Source organism: Nomascus leucogenys, chromosome 12 (assembly GCF_006542625.1).
Source record: "Nomascus leucogenys isolate Asia chromosome 12, Asia_NLE_v1, whole genome shotgun sequence".
In the NCBI taxonomy this organism is placed as follows: Eukaryota; Metazoa; Chordata; class Mammalia; order Primates; family Hylobatidae; genus Nomascus; species Nomascus leucogenys.
Window position 1 is genome coordinate 92,910,520 of NC_044392.1, and position 20,169 is coordinate 92,930,688.

The 20,169-nt window shown below is 36.1% G+C and overlaps 1 protein-coding gene across 1 annotated transcript in view; it reads right to left on the reverse strand.

Moving 5' to 3' along the window:
• Positions 1 to 14,539, reverse strand: part of ADGRL2 (adhesion G protein-coupled receptor L2) — a 693,508-nt gene extending 678,969 nt beyond the window's left edge. Inside the window, exon 1 of the mRNA XM_030825138.1 lies at positions 14,203 to 14,539. The gene's annotated coding sequence lies outside the window, so the exon portion shown is untranslated. The remainder of the gene's footprint in view (positions 1 to 14,202) is intronic.
• Positions 14,540 to 20,169: the final 5,630 nt, after the last annotated feature.

Consider the following 20,169-nt stretch of genomic DNA (forward strand, 5'->3'; position numbering starts at 1 on the left):
TATAAATGGAATGACAAAGCCTGGATGACAGCATGTCTGTTTACAGCATGGTTTACTGAATATTTTAAGCCCATTATGAAGATCCACTGCTCAGAAAAGAAGCTTTCTTTCAAAATATTACCATCATTACAACGTACCTGGTCAGCTGAGAGCTCTGATGAAGATGTACAAAGAAATGAATGCTGTTTTTCTGTCTGCTAACACAACATCCATTCTTCAGCCTGTAAATCGAGGAGGAATTTTGACCTTCAAGTCATTTGATCTAAGAAGTACATTTAATAAGGCTATGGCTGCCATAGATAGAGATTCTTCTGAGGGAGTCTGAGCAAATTAATTTGAAAACCTTTTGGCAAGGATTCACCATTCTAGATGCCATTAAGACATTCATGATTCATAGGAGGAGTCAAAATGGCAACATTAACAGGAGTTTGGAAGAAGTTTACTTCTACTGTCATAGATGACTTTGAGGGGTTCAAGACTTCAGTGGAGAAAGTAACTGTAGATGTGGTGGAACTATCAAATTGACCTAACTGGAGCCTGAAGATGTCACTGAATTGCTACAGACTCATGACAAAACTTGAATGGATGAAAAGTTACTTCTTATGGATGAGCAAAGAAACTGGTTTCTTGAGATGGAATCTATTCTTGGTGAAGATGCTGTGGACATTGTTGAAATGACAACAAAGGATTTGGAATATTATGTAAGCTTACTTGATAAAGCAGCAGCAGGGTTTGAGAGGATTGACTCCAATTTTGAAAGAAGTTCTACAGGTAAAATGCTATCAAACAACATTGTATGATAGAAATCTTGCATGAAAGGAAAAGTCAATCAATGCAGCAAACTTCACTGTTGTCTTATTTTAAGAAATTGCAACAGCCACTGCAACCTTCAGCAGGCACCATCCTGATAAGTCAGCAGCCACCAACATGGAGGAAAGACCCTGCACCAGCAAAAAGATTATGACTGTGGAAAGCTCAGATGGTTGACCTAGAAGGCTGAGAAGACAAAATGGTCAATGGGTCTTATTTTCCTCTACAATTATTGCCTTGTTCTAAGAAGTGAAATTAATGAATGCAATAAAAACTCATGATAATTTGACTTACAATTATTTTAGCCTTTATAGAACCATTCACTAGAAACATTCATAATTCCAGTTCCATTCAGAAAACATTTGTTGAGCCCCGCCTCTATGATCAGCTTTGTAGAAATGCTGTTCTCAAAGACAGGTTTGACCCATAGGCCCATTGGGATCACTGGGAGAGAAAGGTAGGGAATTCTCTTAGTTTGATGACAAATCTGCATATTTCACAGCCTTTCTTATCTATGATGCACCCTGTTGAAAAAAAAATCTGGGTTTGTATTTAAGATTAGCTTGCTCTGTTGAGCCACAGCAGGACATGGAAGAGTAGGAAAAATGCTGTTGGATATATTAAAGAAGTATAAATCTGGAATTTGCTCTAAAATTCTTTCAAACAAACAAGTGAGCATCACCATAGAATTGATGGAGGATAAAGCCAGGCGCGGTGGCTCACGCCTGTAATCCCAGCACTTTGGGAGGCCGAGGCAGGTGGATCACTTGAGGTCGGGAGTTCAAGACCAGCTTGACCAACATGGAGAAACCCCGTATCTACTAAAAAAAGAAAATACAAAATTAGCCGGGGTGGTGGCACATGCCCATAATCCCAGCTACTCGGGAGGCTGAGGCAGGAGAATTGCTTGAACCCAGGAGGTGGAGTTTGCGGTGAGCTGAGATCACACCGTTGCACTCCAGCCTGGGCAACAAGAGTGAAACTCCATCTCAAAAAAAATAAAAAGAAAAAGAATTGATGGAGGATAAAATGACTGTTGCATGCAATGAAAAAATGAAAGTAGAAGAAAGAAGACAGAGATGATTAAAGTAGTTGAAGAAAGGATTCATTAAGAGAGGTGAGTTTGCTCTTAAGCATCAGCAATGCTGAATTTTATGACTCCAGTAAGAAAAAAACATACCAGACGATCTCTTTTTATAAAACATTTTTCCAAAGTAAATTTAATTTTAAGTTGTAGAAATATTATTAGGTATATTTTCCAGATTACTAAAGAAACCCTGGATTCATGCTGTCCCATCACTGTAATTATTACTATCATGGTTACTTTTGCAACTAGTAGTATATTAGTAATAGTCACCATTTATTCAACTACTTTATGTGCCTGTAGGCTGAATTCTTTTAAAATATCATTTCATTTGTCTATGAAACAACTATGTAAGGTTGCTATTAGTAGGTATCAGTATTGCCCCCATTTTACAGATAAACATGAGGCTTAGGGAATTAAATAACTTGTTTAAGGTCTCACAGCTTCTAAATGGCACAGCCTGACTTTAGACTTCACTTCTTCTTTATGAAGTAACAAAAGGGAATAATATTATCAAAATGCAGAGTTATAAATATTACTCTTAAAAGTGTAACAATTGATGTAAAATGTAATCTTGGCCTCATTGACTAATATGAATCAATAAACTAAATTATTTACTTATTCAGTTGTACAGGTGTATTTTTATAATTTGATACTGTTATTGACCATATTCATAACATAAAATACGGAAATCAGGAAAGCATGAAACAGAAATGACAGTGATTTTATTAAAGGTGTAGTGTCTATGTTCTTTAAAGGTGGAGAGTGTGTTTTTCTATTTTATTGCAAATATAATATTTGGTATCTTAAATATAAAGTCAGAGTTTGAAAAATTTAATGATGTAAATATAAAGATGCTTCATTTGGTTATGTGTACGCATTTATGATACAATCATGGAATGTCATCATTAAAATGTATACCTATTGAAATTATGTGCATATGTACACACACACATCTATACACACACAATCATGCCATGTTTCATAAACATATAATTATGTTTTGAAATAACATGTTTCATAAACATATAATTATGTTTTGAAACATATTCAGCTGTATAGATATAAATAAATATGCAGACAGACCCCCTACTTACAAATGATTGTTCCAAAAAATTTTAAGAACAGTTATGTTTTCAGTCCACCAACTATGATTTACTTATTTATCCCTCAATTCCTGAGATAGTATTTTAAGTATAATTTAAGCTAAACCCTAACACTCTGTACTATGCTGTTTCTAGAGACAAACTTGACTTTATTCAACAACAAATCTCAACAGAGGAGTTACTATGTTCCACAAACTATGCAGATGTTAGTGATACAACATACAACTCTCAAAACATTTATGGTCTAGAATGGGATATAGAAAAGTCAGTCAACAGAGCTCAGAGGGATACAGTGGGATGGTAACACCAAGGAATGCCATCGCACTCAGACCGGTCAGTGGCACTTTCTTGAATGAAGTGATGAGTGCCTGGAGAGTTCTGAGGGATGAAAAGCAGTGAGCCAGATGCAATACGGGATTATGTGGGGTTGAGGGTTGGGGAGAGAGATACAACAGAGTTGAGACAGAGTGAAGAAATACCTCCTTCTGTGCTACAAGAAAGGGTTTTTATCCTCAGTACTATTGGCATTTTGGGAAGAATTAGTCATTGTTGTGGGGGTTGTGTTATGTATTCTAGAATGTTCGGCAACATATGTAGCCTCTACCCCACTAGATGCCCATAGTACCAGTACCTCCCCTCCAACCCGAACCAAAAATGCCTCTCAAAATTACCAAATGTCACCAGGGAAGCAAAATCATCCCTAGTTGAGAATGACTGTTGTAAAGAAAAAGACAGACAGATAGCATTGGACCCTAGGATAACTTGCTAACTTTTCATTGACAAAGAAAGGTCAAATTCCATTTGCACTTTCCCAACATTGCTCCCTAGATGCCCTAAATTGGGGTGGATGAGAGACAGTCATGTATGCTTTTTAATGTATACCTGGGATCTGGATATTTACAATTCAGAGATTGCTTCTTTCTAGGCATGAGTATAAGTACATACACATACATATGTACACTGCAAAGACATAAATCAGAATGTCTCTGATGTGGGTATAATATTTAATAATCATCCAGCTTTCATTTCTATATCTTGTCAGCAAAAAATTTTATAAACTTTCCAGAATATAATAGTGCCTTCTGTCAGAAATAGGAGTTGAATCAACCTTGCATATACCATGTTAGTGTATAAATTCCAAGAATCTCCTTAAAGGGGAACATCTGTTTAGTGAAGTTTCATTATTTTCCTCTTTAAAGAAAGAATAAGCTATGAAAATGATAAAATATGATTGGCCTAAAACACAATATATCCAACTTTAATCATTTCCTAAATCCAAAGATATTTTTAGATGAAAGCAAAGGAGGTCATTTTCAAATCATTTTGTGAAACTTAAGCCTACCCAGAGGAAAGGTAATTTTGTTTGATCCTGAACATCAAGTGAATTTGTTCACCAAACCATTTATTCCAAAAGGTAATTAAAATAATGTAAAATTGATCCAGTATATGTTTAACAAAATTAACTAATTATAATCTGCTTAAACCATTTAACCTTTATAGTTCCTTTAAAAGTGTTTGATTTTCTTTGGAAAAATAAACAATGTACTTTAAAAAGGTGGTGCCTCCTTGTCTACCTTTCTTCTTTTTTTTTTTTTTTCTTTTGGTAGATGATCCTATGCTAAGATGCCAATATAACAAATAGAGCAGACAAACAGCTAAGGGAAGAAAGGAAGATTTCCCCTTAAGTCAAGGGCACACATGAGAAGGAAAATATAAGATGAGGAAATAAATGTGAGTTCTGTTACAGTAAGTATTGATGTTAATGTCTCAGAACTTATGCCAAACTTCCAAGTGAAATGTGTATCAATTATCTTCCTTCAGATATTCAAGTTGACTTATGGACAAAATATATACTGCAACTTAGCATTTGTTTATTTTCAGTTGCTTTCCATTTATTCAAGTCACTGTCAAACAGACATATTTTAAAAAGTCCAATAAATCAAGAAAAGCTAATTGCCGATCACTAGCTACATTGATTTTGAACTTATCTATTCTAATACTGAATAGATGTCAAAATTCCAAAGGGTTTGCATGGGCTCTTAGTGTCCGTGAGAGGTAGAAAATAGTGACGTAAGAGAAGAAATATGTTGTGACAGCTCCATCCTTCAAAAAGAGTGTAAGAACTAGGAACTACCTCAGGGGAAAAATCGTAGAAGTAACCATAAGCCCTGAGGGACTTTCTAATCTATATCTGTCTATTATTAATTCATTATAATTTACTATTTTATTTTGGAGATAAAATTGTCATTATGTCATTTCTAAACCAAATGACATTATAAAAGACCCCCAGTGGTAAGAGGTATTAACTGAAGTAACTGTCACTGCTACATAGAGTAAAACAAGTTAAACATTGGGAAAAAAGCAATCTGGATGTGATTTTTTTGATGGCAAAGAATCAGGTCACCCTTTATACTGAGGTTAATTTGTTGACTCATATTTCCACTTATCCAATGATATTGTATCACATGAACAAATCTCTACCTCTAATCAATTTTTTATTGAATTGTGACCTTTAATCCACCTTCTTTTTTGATTATGAATGACAGTGACCTTTACGTAGTTTAAAGCAGACACTCTGATGCAAAATTATGCAAACTACACATGTAAATTCTGAATCAAACTAAAGATGTGCATAATCTACTGGTGAGAAATTATTTCAGAAGACATTTATATTAAGGCTGAATGAGGTATCTGAGTGCAAGTGAATTAGTCAGCATACAAATGGTTGGTTGGAAGAGTTGCAAAGACCAAATGCTGTTTATATTTTCTCAGCTTCTATTTAGAAAACTGAAATGTCAATATATGTATCAATTTTTATTATTTCACTCAGCATTTTACGGCATTCAGGAAATGATCACAATGTAATAAAGTCAGACAAGATTATTTTTCAGAGGAGTTGGCAAACTGTGCCTGAATATTCAATTCATTGTCATTTCTATTCATTTTCTGCTGCACAAAAGCCTGGTGAAATTCTGCCCCAGCATGTGCAACATGTTGACTTCCTGACACTGTTTTATCTCATTAAAGAGGAACTTTATGTCCAATAGCGTCTAGCAGTCAGCAGTGTTTCTAGGATATATTTAGAAACTACTATCTCAAGGAAAAAAGTTAAAGAACAAAGGAAGCATGTTTGTGTTGAGAATCGGATGAATATCCTGTTCCAGACCTACCTCCTGATTCTCCTTTTTTCTACTGACTCTTTCTTTTTTTCTGTGGATTAATACAAATGGTTCTGAGCTGATATTACTGAGGGCAAACCCAGCTCTGGGTACAAACTAAAATGCGGCCTAATCCTATAATCCACTCTCTCCTTTCTCAAGCCATTCCATTTTACACAGTGCTGTCAATGCAAACTGGACATTGTTGCTTCTCAAATTATACTTTGTCTTCCATACACACAAAAAAAATGCCAAAATGTAAGTACATCACACATGCTTAAAACACATAATCCACAGTCTGCACTTTATGACATAGATACACATGTATATGGGTTTATATATGATGAAGATTACATCACAGAGGTAAGCCATTGAGTGCATTTCACTGTCAGAACCGCACCAAACAGTGCCTGGCACAAGCATGTACTTTCATGATTAACACCAGGGGTTGTCAGATTGCTATATCTGAAATAAACAGATTTACCCTGACAGATAATCAGCATTTTGCACTGCCTAATACATGTTTATCTTTCACTATCGACATAATTACACTAAAAGTGCACTTAATATAATCTTTCATAGGAAATTAAACAGGTTTGAATGATATGCTTATAATGGATTGGGGACAGAGTATGAAGGAGAGAAATATCAATACTAGATGTTTTGGGAGAACACATACATGAAGCAATGATGAGGGAATCAATGAACACCAGAAAAAAATCAATGGCAGTCTGTGTTTAAGGAATTCATTTACATAGTTTCCAAAGAAATCAGAAAAATCCTACAAAGCTGTGAAATGTCCTCTTGATTTTTTCATGTCCTGATGCTTCTTTTCTTCTGACATGTGCTCTGTGCTCTCCTCTCACACAGAAAAAGCTAAGAAGGAGAGTCCTCTTAGAATGAATTTTATATTTGTCTGATCCATAGTCAACTCTTTCAAAAGTTTGCAATCTGGCTTTTGAACTTTGGTACTGGAAACGCATAGTGGCCTGCACAGATACCACTTTCAGAAGGAAATTCGGCAAGCTCTGAACTAGCACCTATCACCCGAGTGGCTAAGAGCGGAGACAGGCATGCCATTTTAAGAGCCGTAGAAATTAACACGTGCTGGTCCATAGGCATCAGGCCTTAAGGATATTAAATCAAGACCTGAGAAGCAGAATTAGGTGAAAATATTAATTTAAATCAACATTACAAATGTGACCCCCAGCATAGGAAGCATCTTTCTTTCAGGATATGCTAATTTACATCTGTGGTCTGCTCACTGCCTATGAGAAAACCTAAGAATTTTAAGCCTCACTTTGTTAGTAACAGGTTAGGATCAGCGCTTTGATGTCCCATAAATCTCCTTTCTTTTCTTAGCTACAAAATAAAATGAAGTCATGAAACATTTAAATACTTATGTCTGTGAGTGGGATCCAGGGTACTAAAAATTTGATTTTGAACAGAAAACAAAATGAGGATAGTGAGGAACTTCAAATGTCTTCAGTGAACTTAGTATTGTTTTGGGCATGTAGCAGACTTATTTTATTTCTTTACTATGAAGCTGAGAAATGGGTATTTTTTCCATTTAAGGAAGCTGAAGCTCAGAGATATTCAATAGTACTCCCCGTATATTGTATTCCAAATCAGGTCTGTCTGTCTGAAACTAGTACTCTTTTTGTTTCATTATGTTTTCTCTGTAAGTTCAGTTTACATGATTTTTAAATGTCTTTGGTTTTTGTTTTCCAACGAAGAATGCAGAACTTTAAACCAAGGTCCTACATCCCTCTCATCAATTAGAAATACATATCCACAGTCACCTGTAGACTGCTCCATCCCTCTCTGAATCCGATAATACCCCAGAAGCCAGTATACAATGGCTTTTCATTTGCTAATCAAAAGGATTTCACAAATACTCTTAACATCTCAATGGCTAAAGGCTGAAAAAATGAAATGACTAAGAGCTGAGAAACAAAATGCCTCTAGCATGTGGTTAGAGTACCTCAATAGGTAGAAAACCCATATGTTTAGTTCCTTTACCTACCCCGAATCTTTGGAGCAACTGGGACCTTTCCCCTGGGCCCTGGCACCCAGAAGGGGATAGAAAGTTCTGCTTTCTATCCAAGTTGGTGGACCGCAAACTGCTTTTTCTGTTTGGCTCCTGCCAGCACTGCCTCCTGAGGTCCACATCTCATTGTTTCAAGAGCATGCTGGCTGGCAATCATTGTACCTTGGAAGCTGCCCTGAAACCCACTTCTCTGACAGGCTCCACCTCCACACTGGTTGGATGATGGTGTCTGCCTGGGTAAAACTGGATTTGCAAAATTCCTTTTAGAGCCTGATTTATGGTTGTAAACTCTTTCTGTAGGTTTCTTATTGGATTGACTATTCCATAGTTTGCCTTAAAAGCCACCTTACATTCTCTTTGCTTCCATCGTTGCTTAGGACCCTAACTCCTCTTAACGTATTTATTCCTGGGAAGCCAAAGCTTCAGGACGAAGAATAATTTCCTTTAAGATTAATTATTATTTCTATTTCATTTATAGTGTCTGAAGATTTAGTGACAGAGGTTTAAAAGCTGAAAACCGAAGTTAATAAAAAATGCCAAAGTCTGAATTCTTTAAAATCTCCTAAACCCTCTTCTCCTCATCTCTCTTCCCCATTCCCCCACTGTCTTCTATATTTCTGTATTTTTTTCTTTGTCTTTCAGTCTTCTTCTTTTCTTAACTTTTCACCTTGGTTCTTTTACCAGTTGCCTCTCCTTTTAACTTCCAAAAAGAGAAATCATAGTATATATTTTTTTATCCATTGGAATAATTTCTTTTCTTGTTGCGATTTTTAAAATTAAGCATGTGTAAATTTTAATATGCTGTCAGAGAGCGTAGGCTCAGTATTTGGAATATAAGTCTTAAGAAATATGTTGGATGGGTAGATGTTCCTCTCATTGCTCCTGAAACAAATTTTTAAAAATATATAACGTAAGCTAACTCGATTTTTACAAAATTCAATCAACCATTCAAATGCATAGGTATCTGAAGCACTCTAGTCTTAGTGCTGAGGCTAGGACTGTGAAGGACACAGATTAAGTATGATTTTCACCCTCAAGTAGTTTACAAACTACTGGGAATACAAGAATATGTCCCATGAAACAACCTGGGAAATATGAAAAAAAAATGCAATTAGTGGCTGACTTGTGTGATATAAACTCCAGGCATTGAGAATAGACAGAAAAGAGATCTCAGTTGCAGAAAGGGCACTTGATTAATTTTTCTAGGAGAAGATAGAAGGAACTATATATAACAACAACCATAAAACAACAACAACAGTAACAAACAGACTTTCTAATCCTGGTACATCTTATCTAATGAAGTTTTGCTTACCAAAATGTACATCTTATCTAATGAAGTTTTAGTTTTGAGCTTGAATATGTTAACTGTCCAGTCTGAACTGATTGCTAATACATTTCAGAGTTAAGTTGTTTAAATATTTTTGCACACCTTCCTCAGTGAGAAAAATCCCTTGGTTTTATATTTAATTTCAGGAAATTGACATCTTTTTAGATAGGGAGCTCAGTATTACAGCCAAAGAATTTAGTAATGAGGGACACGTTCTTCAAATGGTTGTAGGTCAATTTTAACTCCATTGAATGTTTCTATCAACATAGACTCAAAATCACCATCCTCTGTTCTCTTCTCACCACTCCTCCTTTTTTTTTTTTCTTTCAAAGAGAGAATATCAACCAAGTAATGGAGAAATCAAATCTGAAAAGAATGTCTCACAGGCTAAGGGACTCACTCAGCAAGAGATGATGGCAGGGTTAGCTCAAATTTAAATTAATTCTCAACCTTTTCCATACCAATGGTCGACATCTAACTTGGCTAATCCGGGCAAAACTGATATATTAAAATAACTTTAAAGATACGTTCTTGGGCTTTCTGCCTGCCAGCAGATAGAGGTTGTGGATATACAGGGCAGTCCATCTGCTTGATACTTCAAAGAAGATCTAAAAATAATGCTGGTATCACAGAATACCATCAAAATTGTTTTTCATTTGTTACTTGAGAAATGTGTAGCTTGCTCAATTGCTACTGACCCATGTTCTGCAAACTTCTGCCACTTGATTATGTGTTGATGATGTTTGGGTTTTTGTTTATATTAGATGTCTGATATCCACAGGTCAAATAAACACAGTCTTTGAATCAGATACCTATGAGTTACATGCATAATAGTTCATCTTTTCACATTGGGAGGAAAGAAAGTGGGAGACAATTAAAAGGCTATCCCAAATAAACAGACAGAAATAAGGCCACAAATGCTGCCCTGTATAGACCTGTTCTTAGTCAATTCTCCTTAAGGAGATAACAACTACTGACACAAGAACAGATAGTCATATTCAATGTTTCACCATCAGACCATTTAAACATGCATTGCTACTTCATTTGTTTTCTTTATTTGCTTTTCTAATGTGCTGGTGTATTTTGGCTGGGGAAATTTTCATTCAGATGCATCCAGTGCAGTGAAAGGTAAGGAAAAGAGCCACTACAACCAGAATATTTTGAAGAAAGGCATGACAAGACAGAAAAAAGTATTTTTTCTGATGTGAACAGTTGTTTGCATCAAAATTTTAATTGTTATCAGAACTTCAATGGAGTTGCTAGGAAAGGTAGTTAGATAAAGCCTCAGGTTAATTTCCATCATTACTGAGCACTTTACACCACTGACAAATTTTAAACCTATAAAGAGATGTCAATCTTGCTCTTTAGACAGAAAAACAAGGTGGGGAGTGGTGGCTCTTCAAAGGCTGTCAGTAGACAAGTCAGTCAATTACAGATCTGATTTAGTTCTTAACTCCTTGAGGTAAAAGACAAATGTTCTGTAAGAGTAACCATTCCTGACATGCATTAAATGAAAAAACTTTTAAAAACTATGTGATCATGATAATACAGATTGAGGTGAAGAGCTTTGAAAAGAGTTGGAAAATCAGAATCAGATATTTGAATCCAGATGATAAATGGGTAAATCGGAGCACTTTTGCTATTTGTGGGGGGTGGAATGTCCCTACTTTTAGTCATCAGAGATAATTAGGAAGGCATTATTGTGTGAGTTTTCAAAGCCAGGAACAGAATAAACGGGTTCACATCCCAGTTCTATCCCAAATGTGTGGCCTTAGCTAAGTTACTTAACCTCTCTGTACCTCTCTTTATCTTTGAAATAGGGATGATGGTTTCACTGACCCCATAGTGGTGGTGTACAAATTTAAGTTATTACCTATAAAGCAAAATCTGTTGGGTTTTCACTTAATATCATAATCAATCTGTATGCAGCAATAACTTCCACTATTTAGGAAATATATGGTATTATAGAATCCTTCCTGAAATTTGAAATATTTACAGATGATATAGGCAGTGAATGTCTGCTGATGACGCACTTCATTTCCCCTTAAGCAGGGTTGCAAGTTTCTATGGCCCCAGTGAACACTCCTGAAGTTAGATAGAACTTATTAACACCTTCCATAGCATCCTTTTAAGATGATAATTTATCTTTTTAACTGTACTCAGTAAAAGCAGCAGCAAAGAGCCAGGTGGGAATAACAACATGGTATTATATATAGCCATAAAGTTTACCAGTTCTACAGATTCTGCTGCAAGGCACACTAAAATGGAGCAAAATGTAACTTATCTTGAACAGTTGCTTGAATGAGTTACTAGAGGAATGGCAAGTTTACAGATGAGGCAAAAGAAACCCAAGGGAGTTGAAGGCTGTGACCATTTTATTAGGATGCATAGTTGCAAAACCTAACTTAAGGCATACAAGTTAGGTCTTTGGAGAGTTTTCTCAGAGGTTTTCAAACAAATGCGAAAGTCTAAAAAATATGTGCTTTTGAAATAATTCTCTGTGAAATGGTGGTTTGAGATTCCATGGGGAGTGCCTTTATACCTGTCAAACCCTGGTAATTTGGTTGAAAAGAGAATGCCTGGTTGTTTGCATTTTCTCTGTCCCCAAAAGATCTCCTTGGCCACTTTTTATATCTATCCTCAGCTTGACTGCTGACAGAGTATTACATGGCGTTCCTTTGTTCTGAAAGGGCATCCTTTAGTTTCACACTAGTCTCAAGTTCACATAATCAGGCAATCCCACGCACCTTTCCATCTGTTAAGGTTTTCCTGTGTAGGGTGCTGTTTTCAAACTCATTTTAAATATGAAATTGTCATCCTTTACTGTTAGTGACAAATCCTTTTCTTTCCCTGTAATGCTGAAGGTGTGAATGGAATTCTCCAGCGACAGCGTCTGGGAAGAAGATATTCATGGACAACTACATGGCTCAAATAGATAAATTCAATTAGCCCTTCCTGGAAAGCCTCAGTTTACTTTACAACTCAGTATTTCAAAGAATTTTAAAGAAATTCTAATTACTAGGTAAGAAATAAGTCAAATTCCTCTTCTCTCACTGTGAAGGGCTTTTATTACCCACTGCTATAAAACATATATCTTTGTTTTTTCGGTTGCTGTCCTAGCTGAGTAGCTTGCATACCAATAGGATCACTAAAATGCCACGAAGCAGAACATGCTTATCTGTTAAATTCTACTTACAGTAACCTAACAAATGCCAGAGACAGAAAGATTGCCCTCTGCACAGTAATACTTGTGTAGATGTCTTCTTTATGCTAACAATGACAGGGCTTCATGCCTTGTACTGTACTCAAAAATCGGGGTGCATTTTTTTTTCAATAGAAGACTCTGTATCAAAAAGAAAAAGAACTGCACATCTTTGGCATTGAGATATTTTATGTGGATAATAAATTTTTTTCCTTCGAACTCCACTAACTACAAGTATCTACCTAGAAGATGAAATGTAAGATTTATGTCATCAGAACTATTCAGTATACCAGAGGATAATTTTTTCTTTTCAGGACTGTCAACTTTGTTTACTGCTTATGTTCAATTCTATCTTATATAAGAGATTAAATAGCCTTGTCATAGCCACATGTCAAAGACTTCTTAGAAAAATAAGGTAATAAATACAAAATTATACTAATAAGGAGTACTTTCAAAGACATATTACATTTATTGAAATCTAAATTGTAACTGGAATGTTCTAATTATATTTGTACTAGTCAAGAAGAGATTTTAAAGTCTATAATGTTATGACATTTTAGTATGTTTTAAAATTGATATCACTAAGGAATGATTAAAATATTCTAAGTAACTTCAAGGAGACACATATGAAGTAACGTAAGCCCAGGAATTGCTTACGTAAATCACCATGTGTATTGTCAAATCTGCTAGCCTCTTACATGCATTTTTAATCCAAACTTAATCATTTGGCTATTGAAATCATTCTTAAAATTTGATCTCAAACAGTGTTATACAAACATTCAGGTTTTTTAAAGCCTTGCTACATTAAACTTTTCTATAACACAATTTCAATCTCAAAACAATAAATAATCACATGGATAATAACAGTAACTGAATCCTAACTAATTGTAATACTTCTGCATAGCCTAGTAGCAATTTAAAAATGGTGAAGAATAAATCTATCTGACAGGCCTGTTAGGAATAAGGCCTTCAGCTTTTTGCTTTGCAGCAAAATGAAGTAAAATCTATTATTTTTTTGCTGTTGTTAAAAACATTTCAACAGTTAGTTATTTTTCGCAGAAAATGCTGCAGGAGGGCTCCAGGTTAAAAAAAAAAATTCTGTTACGGTAGAATTTTACACTTGGCTATTATTGGCCAGCATACATAATAAGTTAAAACATACTGAGAAATTAATATTTTTCTAAGAGGGAAAACTTGATAGAGGATTATATTTCTACATTAGAGAGTGGATACTCTAATCTTTCTGGCATTGTAAAACTGAAGCTGGCTGCAGGGAAAATAAACATTATAATACCCGGCACTTAAACAATTCTACCTACACGGTTAAGTAACAAAAGCGTTAGGCACCTGGAATCACAGTATTTGTACCTAATGCCGGCAACAATATAAAGCATTCAAGTGACATTTGATAATGAGCAGACAGTGGAGGCATTACACACGTCTTTAGAAGAATCAGACTTCCTACCTTGAAAAGACAGATGGAGGTAAGTTCCTTTACAAAAAAAAAAAAAGTTGTAAGTAAAGCCAGGCAGCAGTTGCAGTAAATTGAGTCCTTTCAGTCACTGTATACATACAGCAGTTCTGCAATAAGGGGAAAAATGTAATGGGAGGAGCGGCTGTGAACGAGTGACCTCCTCAAGCTGAGTCCTCTCTGTGAACCAGGCATTGAGAGCCACGACTCCTGATTTGCATGGATTATCTCCACTTGAACAGATACAGAGCAGATACATTTAAATTGAGCTGGCACAATGGCAAAAAGATGGAAGAGTGCATGAATGAGGGACAGCACAAGAGAGGGAGAGAGAAAGAGAAACAGACATGAGATCGGAGAGCGTGGATAAGCTGGTTCTTGCAGAACTGTGTCTCAGAAGAGCTACAGCTCCCTCTTCATGTCACAGTTGTAAGATAAGAAATGTTGTCATTAAGAACTGGTTAATCATAGAGAAAAATATACTCAGATTAGCTGATGTTTGATCCCATCCGATTTTTATGAACATTTTATGATTATCCCTATTTTGTCATTAGGATTTTAGACAGCATACCAAAAATCTTTTATTAGTGGCCAGGTAAACAAATTTGGATGAAATTCTGAGTTTTGAATGCGATCGGTGTTTTGGCTTGAATGGCGTAGACAGCAGTGAAAGAACACAGACAATTAGTTAAGTGGAATATTTATTTTGAAAGAAAATTAATCCCTGTTAACTTTCAAAGAGTCAGTGATATATACTGCAATGTAAATAGAAAATAGTACTTAAATATTTCTTAATGATTAATTATCTGAAAAGAACCCAATTGTACTACTGAATGGGAGCTTTTTAAAAATCTCTTTAAGTTGCTATTTTTGTTTTTCATATTGCTTCTTATTGGCATTTCAGGGTAAGAGAAATCCCTCTCTTTGTACAATACAGATGTATCTTTAAATAAACAATGATTATTAACTTATTCATTTAGCATCTTTAGAGCTTTTCTGGGTTGTTTTATATTCATATTCTTGTTTTAAAAATGAGAAAGAGGAGAGGGCATATATGATCATTTCTCTTGCCAACAGCCACTCAATAAGTCCATAGCAGATCTCAGAAGAAAATAATAACCCTCTTTTAGCAAGCTAATGTGAAGCCTGCCTTCTCTTTGTGTAAAGGTGTCTGCAGATCCTTGAACAGCCCAGCAATTAGGTGAATTCAAAGGAAAAATCAGTCAAACCAACTAGTTGACTGAATTGATCATAGCCTTGTAGGAGCTAGCATTAACTTGGTGTGAACCGAATGATGTAGGTTAAATATATTTCAACAAATGGCATTAAAACTCTCAGCATAAACATATGAGCATATTTGCAGAGAGTAGTAAGGAGTTCAGTTAGATTTTTGCTGCTATTGGGACTCTATAGACGGTCAGGAAAGATAAAGAATTTAAACACACTACACTTATCAGAACTCTGACTTGATGGACAGAAGTGATACTTTAAAAGAAAACTCAAGGAAAACGCCAACACACATTTCCATGAGATTTAGCGACGATCTGGAGTTTCTAAAGTATGCAGACTTAGTGACTATAACAGTGTTTAGGAAACAATTGCCTGAAAGTAAAACGGTGAAGACAATAGTTATTTTATGTCTCTGACATTCAATAGTCTGATTGCTCTCTAAGTGGATGGGTGACTTCTCAGGTTTTTTTCTATCTATTTGGACACAGCTTGTACACAGGTTGGACTTGTAATGTTACTGAGGTGTTAATATTACTTTTCAGGTTGTAAACTCTTGAATCAGGGACCATACGATTTCCTCTAAAATATCTCCCCAAATATTTTGAAAGTGTCTTTTACATATCGTAGATGTTTCATAAATTTTTGCAGAAAAAATATTGAAAATAACAGCAAAGTGTTTATATTTCCTATACCAGTCATTTAATGTAAAAATTGGATTCAGCAATTATGATGTATTCTGTACTCTCATGAATAGAAAAGGAAAGGTAAATATAAATATCTTGTCATATAAAGGAAAGTGATAATAGTACCAGCAGTGCTAGATTGTATATTGACATGTAACCATAATTAGGTGCCCCTTATTTAAACCAGGGGATGCCTTCCAGATGGCATATTTAGGGGTCTGAGTCATAACTTTCTGGGCACCAGTTTTGTGACTCAGACATTTATCTGTTTGACCATGGGCAAATTAGCTAACTTCCTTATAAAATATGGATAATAAAATAACCTTATTTTATGGTTGGTATAATAAATAAAGGAAAAGGCTTAGTATAGCACCTGGGTAAACACTTAATCAGTGTAAGGTATAATTATAATTATTACAAATCTGTTTCCATTGAACTTCATTGTCTATCTTTAAACCAGGAAGTGTTATTATGGTGTCTACTGAATGTAGAACAAAGATGACTGTTTGTTATTGGATTTTTCTGGTCATTGTATGAGAGGGGGCTCCTCTCTGTTCCCTGACAACCAGAAAGAAGGGTGCTTTTACTTTTTTATAAAAGACAAAAATAGAAATACTCTTCTCAGGAGAGCCGGAGAGTGTTGTAGCAGCAGATCCAACCTTCTGCACAGGAATGGAAATGGATTGTGTGGTACAATGTGAAGGGCAACCAGAAGCACTCTGGTCCAGAAATATCTTCCCATCTGTCTTCTCCTATTTCCTGAAATGCCACCATTAGGGGTTCATTTCTATGTTTTACTGGGTTCCCAGTCTCTTTTTCAATTCACTCACTACTGGTAAAATTAGCACGTGAACAAATTTACACTTAGAGTGACACATGAATTCACAGTTGTTTTAATTATTATTAGCAGAGATGCTTTTTTCTAGTAACTGGTTGAAGATCAGCATGCCAAGGAAAGATCAGATTTCAGTTAAGGTAGAGAGAAAGCTCCTTTGGCGTATGTGGCGCTGTGTGGGGGTAATGAGGATGGCGCCCCACCTGTGCTGCTAGTGTGGGAGGGACCCTGTAGCAGCAACTCAGAGAGTGACTGTGGAGGTGCTGGCCTCCTGGTTCACCAGAATGAGGAGGAGGGATTCATTCATTCATTCATTCATTCAATAAAATGCAGTGTTTTGTCAGCAAGAACCTAGGGTATATATATGAAAATGTATCGTCCTTGCCTTCAGTTTTTAGCGGAAGTGATGGAAACAGATATGTAAACAGATTGATACTAATATTGGACAACTGTACAAAGGAAAAACATTCAGAGGAAAGAAAGTAAAGAAGGCAAAACACAGTTGGGGGTAATTAAGGAGTTCTCTATAGACTAGATGATGCTTCAGGTGACTCTTGACGACAGAGTAGGAGCTGTTTGGGCAAGTGAGGGATGCGGGAGGAGAAGGCCGGGGTGAATGAACACGAGGACAGAGGGCAGGGCAGCAGGAGAGAGCGCCACGAGTTGGGGCAATCAGTGGCATATGCTCAGAGCATAGAGTAGAGGATCAGTGGGAAATGGAGACAGATCAACTGGAATATTAGGGCACGCCTGGGGAGCAGGTCACAGAAAGGAGAAACACTGGGCATAAGCATGATGGATCGTTTGTTCCTCCCGGGCCTCAGCCTTCGGCTTGCACATGCGTTCTTCCAGGCTCCCCAGACCTGGGAACACACACATAAAGACAAATTTAAATGACAAGGAGTGCTGTCTACTGTGACAAAAAGGGGGATACAGTGCCAATTAGATTAGAGATCTAAGTATTTAGGGAGTGGAAATGTTCCAAAATTGTTTGTGAGTATCTGCCACCCCATTTCCTAACCCAAAATGGATATATTCTTACATGAATTAAAATTAATTGTATTTGGAGACTTCGGGTGCATCAAATCAAGGTGGGAATGGCTGCTGGAGTCCTGGAACTCTTTTAGCTTAGAAAAAATATCGCACTTTGAAATCCTTAGTGAGATGGATTACCGGCATTGATGCCATTAATGCTAATGATGGGTAATACTTAGAAAATTATATTTATAAAAAATAATGATAATCGAGTCAAACCAAGTAGCAAACCTCCCAAGTCTAATATAAGACACTATATTATGAGCTTCCCCTTCTCTTCTATTGCTTGAATTTTAGTTATTTTGACATATTTATCCAGAAAATATTGAAGTTTCTATACTTAACCCAGGAATGACAAATTGCTTCTTGTAAATATTACGCTTACAGTAAAATTCACTATAAGATAAATGATTACATAGATATTGGACCCAGTAGTGGGAAATACATTTGAATTCTAATAAGGACTGGTTCAAGCTTAAAAACAATTAACAACTGTCAATTTCCCATAAACACAATGACAAGTAAAACCTCCAGAAAGGGCACCCAAACCACAAACGATTAAAAAATTATGCTGATTAACAGAATGATTGAATATATTAGGATTATTTTAAATTATCTTCCGATTCTCGTCCTCCCTCCTCACCCCCACTGGCTACAATGGAGGTTGAAAGAGTGGTTTCATTCAACATTCCACTCTCTCCCAAATATTTTAAAACTATTTAAAGTTCCATAGCAGCCAGGGAGGTATGCTATTTGAGTTTCCCTTCAATAAAAACCTTGTGGTTCTGCGGCAAGGAATGAAGTTAGCTAACAGACGCCACCTTCGGAATTCACCTTATCAGATAGTTCTTAGATAATGACTAAGCTTAATGGGGTTCTTTGGGCCTGTCTGTTTCCGCCCAGTGCAGGATTCCTCTCATGGGCAGCTTTTATTCCTAGTTCCCTTTGGGTTGGTTAAGACTGTCAGATTTGCACTGTGGTCTGAGGCTTACCTGCTCAACCCTTGACTTTTTCCTCTTTTGATTTTCAGAGGTTTGGGTCCCTGACCAAACCCTTAAGACTCTTACATCCCTGTTCCCTTTCAGTGTTTGCTTCCCAGCAGACACAAGTTCCTAACAATTAACAATTTTTATGTGATGCAGAAACAACTCTTTTTTCTCGTTCCTTCCCTTCAATGTCCACAGAACTGGTCTGGCTCTCAGGTATCCATAGGACTCCTAGACGGCTCCACAGCCATTTCTACTTCCCAGATATTCTTATTTTTGGAACAATATTCTTTGCAGAGGTAAACATTCTCCAGGACTTGCTCCCACTGAATTGGTTCTCAGATTACTGCTTTGTTTCCACACCTCTGGTGTACTGAGTACAAAACATAAGCACTCTACCAAACGCAGCATTGAATAGCCCAACAGACTGATTAGACTAACTGCAACAGGCAGACAGGCAGCACAAACAACAGGTTGATGTACTTAGATCAATAAGGCTCTGGAAGACATTCAGGTTCAGTGCTGAAAGAAGTTCACATTAAGGAGAGTTTGAAAGATCTAAGAGAATCTAAAAGGATCTTGCTGGTAGGTAGCGTGAATTATTTGTGATATAAAGTGACAGAGAAAAATGGATGAAGCATTAGGAATGAAGTCGTTAGTGAAAATGATTGGGCACTGGGATTTTAAACTCAATTCCTAGCTCTACTACCAAGGTACTTACGTGTTTCCATTGCAAAAATGATAATAACTTGCCATTGTATTCCATTTGTAAAACACTACCTGTTTCCCAGACAATGACATTGCTTAACAATAAAGGCATATCACTATTATAGAATCCTTTGCATTTTAGATTCTAAGATGAACATCAATAAGGAGGAAAAGAATCCTTTTGAAAAACTTTGGCGCCTGCAAGGCATTCCTAAAGAAAGACAGAAAGCCAAGTGACTTATCAGAAGAAGGTATCTACCTGAACTCTGAACCCTAAAAAAAGGGTCTACCTAACACCTGCTATCACTGAAGAAGTAAGTATATTATTAACTTGTGTATACAGATATAACTATTCCAAGGAATACTGCAATAATTTGTTGTTCCAGGTTAAGTAAGAATCCAACACCCTTAAAAATTTATCCCAAATATTTATAATGTTTAAAAAATTTAAAAAATAATGCTTATTTTGACAATTTCTTGCATA